Raw genomic sequence first — 11669 nt, forward strand, 5'->3', positions numbered from 1 at the left:
CTTCTAAAAAATGAATGTACCAGTAAATCTGGAAGCCTACGATTGAAAGAGTTTGAAAATAAATCAAATAGGACAGATATTCTCCCTACTCTAATTAAATGTTTACAAATACACTAATTTTTTCCAAATACTATTAGATGTCATCCCAATGATAAGTACGTTTTAGGTAACAAGTCTTACCAAATAAGTTCAGAACTCCTGGGGCCATTCTAATAAATCACTCAGTATGATAGAACAGAGAGCAGCAGGGTGCTCTCCTTACCTACTTGTTTCCTGTACAGTTATGGAAAGGAGGTCATTATGGAGGAGACTAGAAAAGCAATATACAATATTGCTTTATAAAATATTTATGGACCTGGGGCACTGCCTGACTCCTATGTCATTGGGGATGCCACATATTCAACACAATCTAAGCTTCCTCTGACCAAATATCTCTGTCTTTGTAGTACAAGACCCTCTAAAACTGGATTGGGGTGACGATGGTACAATTCAGTAAATTTACTTAAACCATTGGATTACAACAATGGGTTGATTTCATACATCAATAAAGCCGTTAAAAATAAATTTTCAGAAACATTTCCATAGATTTATTCAAGGTAAGTTGAAAATATTTACTTTTGTTTACAACAGCTTCTAGTACACATCGATATGATTATTCTTATTACTCAGAATTGAAATCTTTTTTTTTTTTTTATACCTCTGTGGTCTCCTCCTCACTTGGTACATAAAAAAAATAGCAGATAATAGATACACATTTGATTAACCTTCATCGATCAAAGTAAATTGAAGCCATATTGAACAAGTCTTTTCTCACTAATGAATTATGATTTTTCAGTAAGTTGTATCTTCTGGTGGCATAGGCTAAGTGCTATGGCTGCTAAGCAAATGGTCGGCCGTTCAAGTCTGCCAGACGCTCCTCGGAAACCCTATGGGGCATTGCATAGGGTCGCTATGAGTCGGAAAAGACTCGATAGCACTATTTTGTGTGTGTGTGTGTCTTCTGAGTTTTGTTTTGGCCCTAAAGTCTCCAGTTATTTTCATGGCTCCCTTAATACCCCTTATTTATCAACTCTCTTAGTTTTGATTCCCACAGAAGATGACACTGAGACGAGGATTCAAGTGCAAGAAATTTACTTGAAGGAGCAAGGAACATGGATGAGAGAGAGGAGAAGTGCAAAAGGGAAGAAAATACATTCAACAAAGCTTGCATTAAGTCAGCTACCACAGTGAATGAGTTTTCATCCTGGGAAATTTTTTTGGAAAATGTACAAGACAGACATCTTGGAATTACCCCCAAGTAAACCACTGTATCCCACACTTCTCAATGAAGGCTTCCCCTGGAGATACATAATTCTGGGTAATTTCTGCCACCATGCATCTGACAAAGTAGGTTCCAGCTGGTGCTGTCCTTTGGCAGTCAGACTGGTGTGCAATAAAGATGGTGAGATGATCCCAGGGAATGTAGGTGGGGCATTGATTGACATCATCTACTACTCCACAGTTCATGGGACAGACTCAATTCTACCAATAATTTCAAAAAATGAAGCTCTGAATGTACTCCACAAGTGTGTAACTACCATTCCTGATGACACCTCCAGAGAGTTCCAGAAAATAAACCATGTGAGGGAACAACTCATTTCATTGTATTGCTTACAACATCTTTTAGGGTCTTGCTGAATATACCTTAAAACTGCAATGAGATATAAAAGTAAAATAAAATGAGGAAAGGGAGAAAGTAAAGAAGAAGAAAGAAAGAGAAAACAAAGGAAGAAAAGAAGCAAGGGCCACAAACAGTGAATCAAAATCTCGTGTTATCAAAGGCAATAATTACTATGAATCATCTGAAAAAAATCTATCAAATCTAAATTCCCACCCTTGAACTTGAAAACCACATCATTGTTCTTATACAAAGTAGGATAGCAAAGTTAGGAGTATTAACTCAGTGATGGTTTGCCAGGTTGAACTCATCTCAATCTCAGACTCGTCCTCTGAAAAATGGGGTGAATGAAAATATACCTCAAAGAAATATTTTCATGGCAAGATAAAATCATACATGTAAAGCAATAAGCACAGTCCAGATGTCACAAGCAGTTGGTTATGCCTGTTGTATGATTTTAATTTTATTTCTTTCACGGAAAAACATACACATAACCAAATGAAGATGAAAAGCATCCATGTTTGAGAGATTAACCTTTGGGGAAACCACACCTACACTGAACAAGATTAATGCAGCAAATCTAAGTCTGGAATTTTCAGGAATGGTTCTAGGAAAGCTGGCTAAAGAAAGAACTTTATGGACAGCATATAGGAAAAAAGAGTCAAAAGGATTTACTTAGGAAAGGTTGAGGAAAAATGGTAAAATAACAAATAGAAAGCAAATCATAGTTGCTTTGGGATTGGAAGAAATGATGCATGTCTTTTGAGGAAGAAAAAAGAATCAGGATATTTAAATTCATGACATTTGGTTTGGGGACCATAAAGTCCATTTAGCCCTGAGGCCAGTGGCTATCATCATGCACAAGAGGCTGCCCTACAAAGAAGCCTTCTCAGGAATCCCTTCATATCCTTATTCCTTAGGCTGTATATGAAGGGATTCAGCATAGGTGTGACCACAGTGTACATCACTGAGGCAATAGAGATTCTCTGGGAAGCATGGATCACAGTAGAACTGAGGAAGACCCCAAGGCCTGTTCCATAGAACAAGGAGATCACAGAGAGGTGAGACCCACAAGTGGAAAATGCCTTATACCTGGCCCCAACAGAGGATATCCTCATCAAATTGGAGACAATCTGAGAATAAGAGAAGAGGGTCCCTGAGAGGGGAAACACAACTAGCAGAACAGTCAACACACACAAACAGATGTTATTGATGAGTGTATCTGAGCAGGCCAATTTGATAATCTGAGCCAGTTCACAGAAGAAATGAGGAATTTCAGTGCCTATACAGAAGTTCAACCGTGTTATCAGTAGAATATGAAGCAGAGAGGCCCAGAAAATGATGACCCAAGACATCAAAACCAACAAGACACAGAGCCAGGGCTTCATGATGACTGTATAGGCAGAGGGTGACAGATGGCCACAAACCGGTCATAAGCCATCAAGGATAGGATAAAATTGTCCAGTCCAGCAAATATCATGAAGAAATACACCTGAGTGAGGCATCCTATATAGGAAATTACTTTACTCTGTGTCTGAATGTTTACCAACATCTTTGGGACTGTGGTGGTGATGAAACAGATGTCAACAAAAGACAGGTTGGAAAGGAAGAAGTACATGGGGGTGTGGAGGTGGGGGTCAGAGCTGACGGCCAGAATGATGAACAGGTTCCCAAGGACAGTGACCAGGTACATGGACAGGAAGAGTCCAAAGAAGAGGGGCTGAAGTTCAGAATCCTCTGAAAGGCCCAGCAAGAAGAATTCTGAAAATTTTGTTTGATTTTCTGCTTCCATGTAGGTAGTGTGTAGGCTGGAGAAGGTAAAAAGCAACATTCAGTGAACAGTCAACTAGCATCTCAGCTAGTCATCACCTTTACAATACCACCTATATTTTGTTATTGAGTCCTTCCAATGATAGTGACTCTCTCAGTCACAGGTAGCACTTTTCTATTTTAAATGTGTATAATTATTTAGACACTTTAGCAAAAATCTCTCTCTTTTTGGCTTCTGTTCGCTGGTTCTAATTTTCCTACCTGTATCTATATACATAAACCAATTTCTTCTTTCACATGACTCTTCCAAGCTAATTGAAAACACTTTATGTGACTCTCAAGTATGTACTTTTCCATGACAATCCCCATACCTCCTTCATTCTGGTAGCTCTATGTCAGTGAATAAAGGTCATCTGAGTTGAAATCCATATCTTAAATGTGACCTGTCACATCCTACTGATTTGATAGTTAACTCTTCATGTCTTATTTTTTCTTTTATAAAAATCTAGTTAATACTATTACCTTCTCTGTGAGGTTTAGAAATGAATGGTTTTGTGAATAGGAGGATCTCAATTAATAATATCAAATTAAATAAAAAAAAAAGCATTGCCGTAAAGTCAATTCCAACACAAATCAACCCAATATGACAGAGTACAACTTCCCCATAGGGTTTCCAAGGCTCTTATCTTTAGGGACGGAGGCTGCCACATCTTCCTCCCACAGAGTGGCTGGTGGGTTCCAACTGCCTAACTTTGAATTAGCGGCTTAGCACTTAACCACTGTGATAACAGGACTCCCAATTAATAATAACTATTATTATTATTAATCCATTCCTTTTATGGGAAACCTTGGTGTCATAATGGCTAACAGCTATGACTGTCAACCAAAAGCCCGACAGTTTGAATCTACCAGGCGCTCCTTGGAAACTCTATAGGGCAGTTCTACTCTAGGTCTCTATGAGTCAGAATCGACTTGACAGCAATGGGTTTTTGGGTTTGGGGTTCCTTTTATGACAATTATTTTAGATATATAATTCTCTCAAGCTACAGTATAAAGCTGTGATTTCAAAAATGAGTGTTTGAATCATACCTCCTGAAATAGAATTTTGGCTCTACCAACTTACTACCTATGTGACCATGAGAAAGTTACTTAATCACTCAGCTGGAAATACTCCCTTCTCTGATGACAGTAGTAAATATTCCCTACATAATGAGATTGTTGAGTGAATTAAATGAGATGATAAATGTCATTTTTCTAGAGTGGTGCCTGTGATATAGAGTAGGCACTTGATAATTGTGATTTTCTGTTTTTATCATCAAGATAAATCTGTCTTGCATGTCTATCACTTACCAATATCCCCTTTAAACTAGGGCAGCCATTAAGCAAGGGTGGAATTGTGGTCATTATAAACACAACAAGTCTGTTACCTCTTTTGGACTCCATGCAGCTCTTCCAATTAGTAAAGATACCTATGGCTCCCTATTGGAGAAACCACTGGTCAGATGGATTCTTCCAAGAAAAGGAAAGGCCATGTGGACTCTATAAGTAAGAGAAGGGAATAACAGCACACAACCATTAAAATCAAATACAGAGCATGTGTGTGCTCATGTGTACTTGCTCTTGAAAGAGGATGTGTTGTACTAAAATCAGTGTAATTTATGACAAAGTGTACAATGGATAGATTAGATTAAAATATTAAAAACTTCTATAGAGCAAATTATACCGAAGAAAACTAAAAGTCAAACTTAAGATTTGAAAATAAATGTTTACATTTTCCAAAAAAGAAAAATAGTATTATTCATGCATAAAGAATGGAAGTTAATTAAAAAGAGAAAAAAATCACTGAGGACATGTAATTTAGTCTGGGCAGATGAGAAGGAAAGGCTTCTCTGAAATAGGATTATTTGGCTGACAGAAGAAGAGTAGGTAATTGTCATTCAGAGGAAGCAAGGAAAGGACAAGCACAATAGGTTGAGATAACCCACCCAAAAATCAAACCCACTGCCATCGAGTCGATTCCAACTCATAGCATAGTGGTTAAGTGCTACAGCTGCTAACCAAGAGCTCGGCAGTTCAAATCTGCCAGGTGCTCCTTGGAAACTCTATCGGGCAGTTCTACTCTGTCCTGTAGGGTCGCTATGAGTTGGAATGGACTCGACACCAGTGGGTTGAGATAACAGAAAGCTTAATTCCCTGTGGGGCGGTGACCTTGGAAGGAATTTAAGAGATCAGTGAGATAGAGAGCTGAGGATGAAGGGTAGGAAGGACAGAGCTTGTGAGGCCCACAAATAGAGCATTCAGTACTATTCCCTGATGTGACTCTTACATGGGTAATTTTATATTTACTTGTGTGTCACAGATTGTGACTTTGTTTTCCTACCATTGCCTTAATATATAGAATGGCTGTTTTAAAACCACAGTGAACAGTATAATCTACATTAAAACACTAAAATATTTGTGATAAATTCATGAATAAACCAAGGCAATCAATCCCACTTTAGTCATTCTCCTGCATCATTTAAAATGACAAAATGAAATGGGTCTGAGTACTAAACCTCAAAGTAATTATAGTATGTATAGACAATACTGAGGACACTAAGAAGAAATAGCATACAAATAGAACTTTTAAGTGCTATCAGTAAGTTGGCAGGGTATTAAAGAAATATTTAGAAACCAGTAATTTTTCATGTAAGCAAAAATAGTTAGGGAATATATAGAAAAACCCAAACATAGTAGGAACAAAATAGACAATACCTCCCTTATAATATATTTTCTTTGAGTAGGTAATGGATACATTACTGGATGGAGGAAATCTAACACTAATCTATAATTTATAGAAGAGAGCGAAGTCATGTTTGAGGAGGGAAATAAGGTAAAGTGTCATAGCTGGTTGAGAGATTCTCCAGAAAATTATACATTCAAGAAATGGCCATTTCCAACTCTTCTTGGAGAGAGGGTCTAGGTTCCAGAAAGACAAAGAAGAAACATGAGAGCTGGAAAAGACTGGCCGCAGTGGAAATTTAAGTGTGTTCAAAGTACAGGGAGTTCACATTTCCTAAGCAAGTATTGAAGATTTCAGTATCCTTACCAGAGAGATGAGGCCCAGTACATGCTTTTATTCCTCTTTTTCTTTTTACTCCACCAGCCCTGAAGGGGACACACTAACTCTTTCTGATGGTGTCACTGAAGCAGTTTCTCTTCTCTATGGTCTGACTCTGAGAACCCCAATTTGGTTTTCACCAAGGCTGGGATCAAATATTTACAGGATGAGGGGCAATGAGGACATGTTTAAAGTTTCCTGAGTCTCCTGGGTTGGATCTCAGAGCTCTTCATTAAATAAATTGCTCTATTATCCTTTCACTCTCTAAACAATTCACCTTCCATGAGTACAAAAAAATTGCCTTCAAGTCGATTCAGACTCTTAGCGAACTTATAGGACAGAATGGTATTGCCTCAGAGGGTTTCCAGGAGCAGCTGGTGGATGCAACCTTTGGGCTAACATCCAATCTCAAAAAAGATAAAACAAAAAATTTTCTGCCAATTTTGTCTCTTTGTAGACACAATGGAGGCTTGTGGGGGCCGGAGGGGAGGGGTCTGTGATTTATTTCCTCCAAGGAGAAATTCTTCTGTCTTTAGTTTCATTTTAAAGTAACAAGCTGTCTCTTAAGGAAAGTTAATTGCTACAAGGACCCAAACCTAGGAACCATCTTTCTTAGAGTGAAATCCCACCTTGGGAAGTGCTTGCCTTAAAGAATATTTGGTGATTTTATGGGACACTTGGTGTACTCAGTGTTATGTAGGCAAGCAGGTTCCATTTGAAGAAAAGTAAGCTGGTTGATACTTTTAATGCTGTTAAAGAACTAATAATAAAAGAAGGGCTGAAAAATATCCCCTGACATGCACTTAGTAACATGAAAACTTTGTTCATCTTAGAGAGGGCTCCATTTATTTCCTGGCTCTGTAAATAAAGTGGCAGGGTGAGAAATAATTCAGGTGGGCTGGTTGAAGAGTGATTGAGAATTGAAGAAATGTAGGTGGCAGGTATAGACCTATTTTGTAAAAGTTTGTCAGGAAAGGGAAGGAGAGAGATAAAACATAGCCTAAAGTGAATTTGGAGTATGGGAGAATTAAAAAAAAAAAAAGTAATAGTATGGGAAAGTGTTTAATTTTAAAGATGACCATATATAGTGCAATATTTCAATACATAGGCAGTTATGACTACATAATTTTCAAGATGTTGTATACACTGAAGAAGCCCTGGTGGTACAGCAGTTAGGCATCAACTGCTAACCAAAACTTTGGTGATTTGAACCCATCAGCTGCTCTGCAGAAGAAAAATATGACAGTCTGCTTCTGTAAAGATTACAGCCTTGGACACCCTATGGGGCAGTTCTATTCTGACCTAGAGGGTCACTATCAGTTGGAATCCATTTGATGTCAACGAGTTTGGATTTGATTTAGCATAACCCAAACCCAGTGCCGTCGACACTGTAAAATAATGACAATCATAGTGTTCTATATCCCCAAAGTGCAGAAGACGTGGGTCCAGAGATCAAAGGGTGGAAGTATAAATGGCCCAACATGACATCGCTCCCAGTGACCCACTTGGGGAATTTGTACTTCAGATTTCCTCAACTCTGGCCCCAACTCATAAAGAGAGTTCTTCTTCCATTTTATATTGCCACCAGAAATATCTACACATCCTCACCAACTCTGTTATTTTGTCTTTTTTTATTATTTCTATCATTATTAACCCCCACCCCCAAGCATCTGTCAATTTGTCATATTGTGGAGGCTTACCTGTTGCTGTGATGCTAGAAGTTATACCGCCAGTTTTCAAATACCAATGGCAGACAAGTTTCAGCTGAGCTTCCAAACTAGGGGATACTAATAAGAAAGTCCCAACAGTCTACTTCTGAAAAGAATTAGCCACTGAAAACCTTTTGAATAGCAGTGGAACATTGATACAGTGCCAGAAGTTGAGTCCTTCAGGTTGGAAGGCACTCAAAAGACAACAGGGGAAGGGATACCTCCTCAAAGTAGAGTCGACATTAATGACGTAGATGGAGTCAAGCTTTCGGGACCTTCATTTGCTGATATGGCACCACTCAAAATGAGAAGAAACAGCTGCAAACATCCATTAATAATTGGAACCTGGAACATTCAAAAGTACAAATCAAGGAAAACTGGAAATCGTCAAAAAAGAAATGGAATGCGTAAACATCAATATACTAAGCATTTTTTTTTTTTTTTTTGCATTAGCAAGCTGAAAAGGACTGGTATTGGCCATTTTGAACTGGATAGTCATATGGTCTACTATGCTGGGAATGACAACTTGAAGAGGAATGGCATTGCATTCACTGAAGTACAATGCTGTCAGTGATAGAATAATATCCATAGCCTACAAGAAAGACCAGTTAATGTGACTATTATTCAAATTTATGCACCAACCACTAAGGCCAAAGATGAAGAAACTGAAGATTTTTACCAACTTCTGCAGTCTGAAGTTGATCAAACATGCAATCAGGATGCATTGATAATACTGGTAATTGGAATGCGAAGGATGGAAACAAAGAAGAAGAACTGGTGGCTGGAAAATATGGCCTTGGTGATAGAAACAACGCCAGAGATCACATGATAGACTTTTGCAAGACCAACAACTTCTTTATTGCAAATATCTTCTTTTCACCAATGTAAATGGAGACTATACTCATGGACCTCACCAGATGGAACACACAGGAATCAAATAAACTACATCTGTGGAAAAACTCAACGGGAAAGCTCAATATCATCAGTCAGAACAAGGCCAGGGGCCGACTGTGGAACAGACCATCAGTTGCTCATATACAAGTTCAGGTTGAAACTGAAGAAAATTAGAATAAGTCCATGAGAGCGAAAGTATGACCTTGAGCATATCCCTCCTGAATTTCCAAACCATCTCAAGAACAGATTTGACTGAAGACCAGACAAATTGTGGAACACCATCAAAGACATCACATATGAAAAAAGCAACAGGTTGTTAAAAAGACAGAAAACAAAGAAAAGACCAAAAAGGATGTCAGAACAGACTCCGAAACCTGCTTCTGAACGTTGAGTAGCTAAAGAGAAAGAGAGAAATGACTAAGAGCTGAATAGAGGATATCAAAGGGCAGCTTGAGAAGTCAAAGTAAAGTATTATAATGACTTGGGCAAAGACCTGGAGGTAGAAAACCAGAGGAACAACACGCTTAGCATTTCTGAAGCTGAAAGAACTGAAGAAAAAAAATTCAGGCCTTGAGTTGCAATGGTGAAGGATTCTATGGTGAAAATGTTGAACGATGCAGGAAGCATTAAAAAAAGATGGAAAGAATACACAGTGTCACTGTACCAAAAAGAATTGGTTGACATTCAACTATTTTACAAGGTAGCATATGGTCACCAACCAATGGTACTGAAGGAAGAAGTTCAAGCTGTATTAAAGGCTTTATTGAAAAACAAGGCTCCAGGAAATGACAGAATACCGATTAAGATGTTTCAGCAAGTGGATGCAACACTGGAAGCGCTCATTCGTCTATGCCAAGAAATTTCCAAGACAGCTCCCTGGCCAACTGAGTGGAAGAGATCCAGTTCATGCCTATTCCCAAGAAAGGTGATCCAAAAAATGAGGAAATTATTGAACAATATCATTAATATTACACACAAGTAAAAGTTTGCTGAAGATTATTCAAAAGCCGCTACAGCAGTGTATCAACTGGGAATTACCAGAAATTCAAGCTCCATTCAGAGGAGGAAGTAGAAACAAGGTATATCATTGCTGATGTCAGGTGAATCAGAAAGATGTCAGAGAATACCAGAAAGATGTTTACCTGTGTTTTACTGACTATGCAAAAGCATTCAACTCTGTGGATCATAACAAATTATGGATAACATTTCAAAGAATGGGAATTCCAGACAACTAAATTATGCTCATGAGGAACCTGTACATAGATTAAGAGGCAGTGGTTCAAACAGAGCAAGGGCATACTGCTCTGCTTAAAGTCAGGGAAGGTATGTGTCAGAGTTGTATCCTTTCATCATACTCACTCAATCTGTATGATGAAAAAGTAATCTGAGAAGCTGGAAGTATGAAGAAAAACAGGGCATCAAGACCGGAGGAAGACTCATGAAGAACCTGCAATATGCAAATGACATGACCTTGCTTGCTGAAAGTGAAAGGGACTTGAAGCACTTACTGACAAAGATCAAAGATCACAGCCTTCAGTATGGATTATACCTCAACATAAACCCAGTGCCGTTGAGTCGATTCCAACTCATAGTGAAGAAAACAAAAATCCTCACAACTGGACCAATAAGCAACATCATGATAAACAGAGAAAAGATGAAGTTGTCAAGGATTTCATTTTACTTGGATCCACAATCAACACCCATGGAAGCAGCAGTCAAGAAATCAAAAGTTGCATTGCATTGGACAAACCTATCACAAAAAAAAGAAAAAAGTACCCCTTTAAAGTGTTGAAAAATGAAGATGTTACCTTGAAGACTAAGGTACGCCTGACCCAAGCCATAGTTTTTTCACTCATCTTGTATGCATGCGAAAGCTGGAAAAACAAATCTGTCTTGGAAGAGGTACAACCAGAATGCTCTTTGGAAGCAAGGAGGGGAAGTTATGTATCACATACTTTGGACATGTTATCAGGAGAGATCAGTCACCGGAGAAGTACATTTTGCTTGGTAAAGTAGAGGGACAATGAAAAAGGGGAAGATCCTCAAAAAGATGGATTGACGCAGGGGCTGCAACAATGGGTTCAAGCATAAAAACGTTTGGAAAGATGGTGCAGGATCGGGCAGTGTTTTGTTCTGTTGTACATAGGGTTGCTATGAGTCGGAACTGACTCCATAGGACCTAACAACCTAACAACAACTTTATTATTAAAGTCATCCTCATGGAAGTGAAGTTGTATCTCAATGTGTTCTGATTTGAATGTCCTTAATGACTAATGATGTTGAGCATCTTTCATGTGTTTCATGCCCCTTTGTACATCTCTTTTAAAGAAATGTCTATTCACACCTTTTGCCCATTTTTATTAGGTTATTTGGGTATGGTTGTTAAATTGTAGGAGTTTCTTTTATGCCCTTTTATACCACCTTGTTCCCTTTTATACCATCCTGTTATATTGCACCATAACACTGCTGAACCAACATCTTGGGACAACCCTATGGTACAACCAGAAGCAAGCTAACTATGGAAGCAACAAGGATAGGT

At 38.4% G+C, this 11669-nt stretch overlaps 1 pseudogene; it reads right to left on the minus strand.

Annotated features, from left to right (window-relative positions):
- Nucleotides 1-2304: 2304 nt before the first annotated feature.
- Nucleotides 2305-3816, minus strand: LOC111751493 (olfactory receptor 7D4-like; annotated as a pseudogene).
- Between the last annotated feature and the right edge of the window lie 7853 nt (nt 3817-11669).

The sequence above is a fragment of the Loxodonta africana genome, chromosome 3, assembly GCF_030014295.1.
Source record: "Loxodonta africana isolate mLoxAfr1 chromosome 3, mLoxAfr1.hap2, whole genome shotgun sequence".
NCBI classification, from domain to species: Eukaryota; Metazoa; Chordata; class Mammalia; order Proboscidea; family Elephantidae; genus Loxodonta; species Loxodonta africana.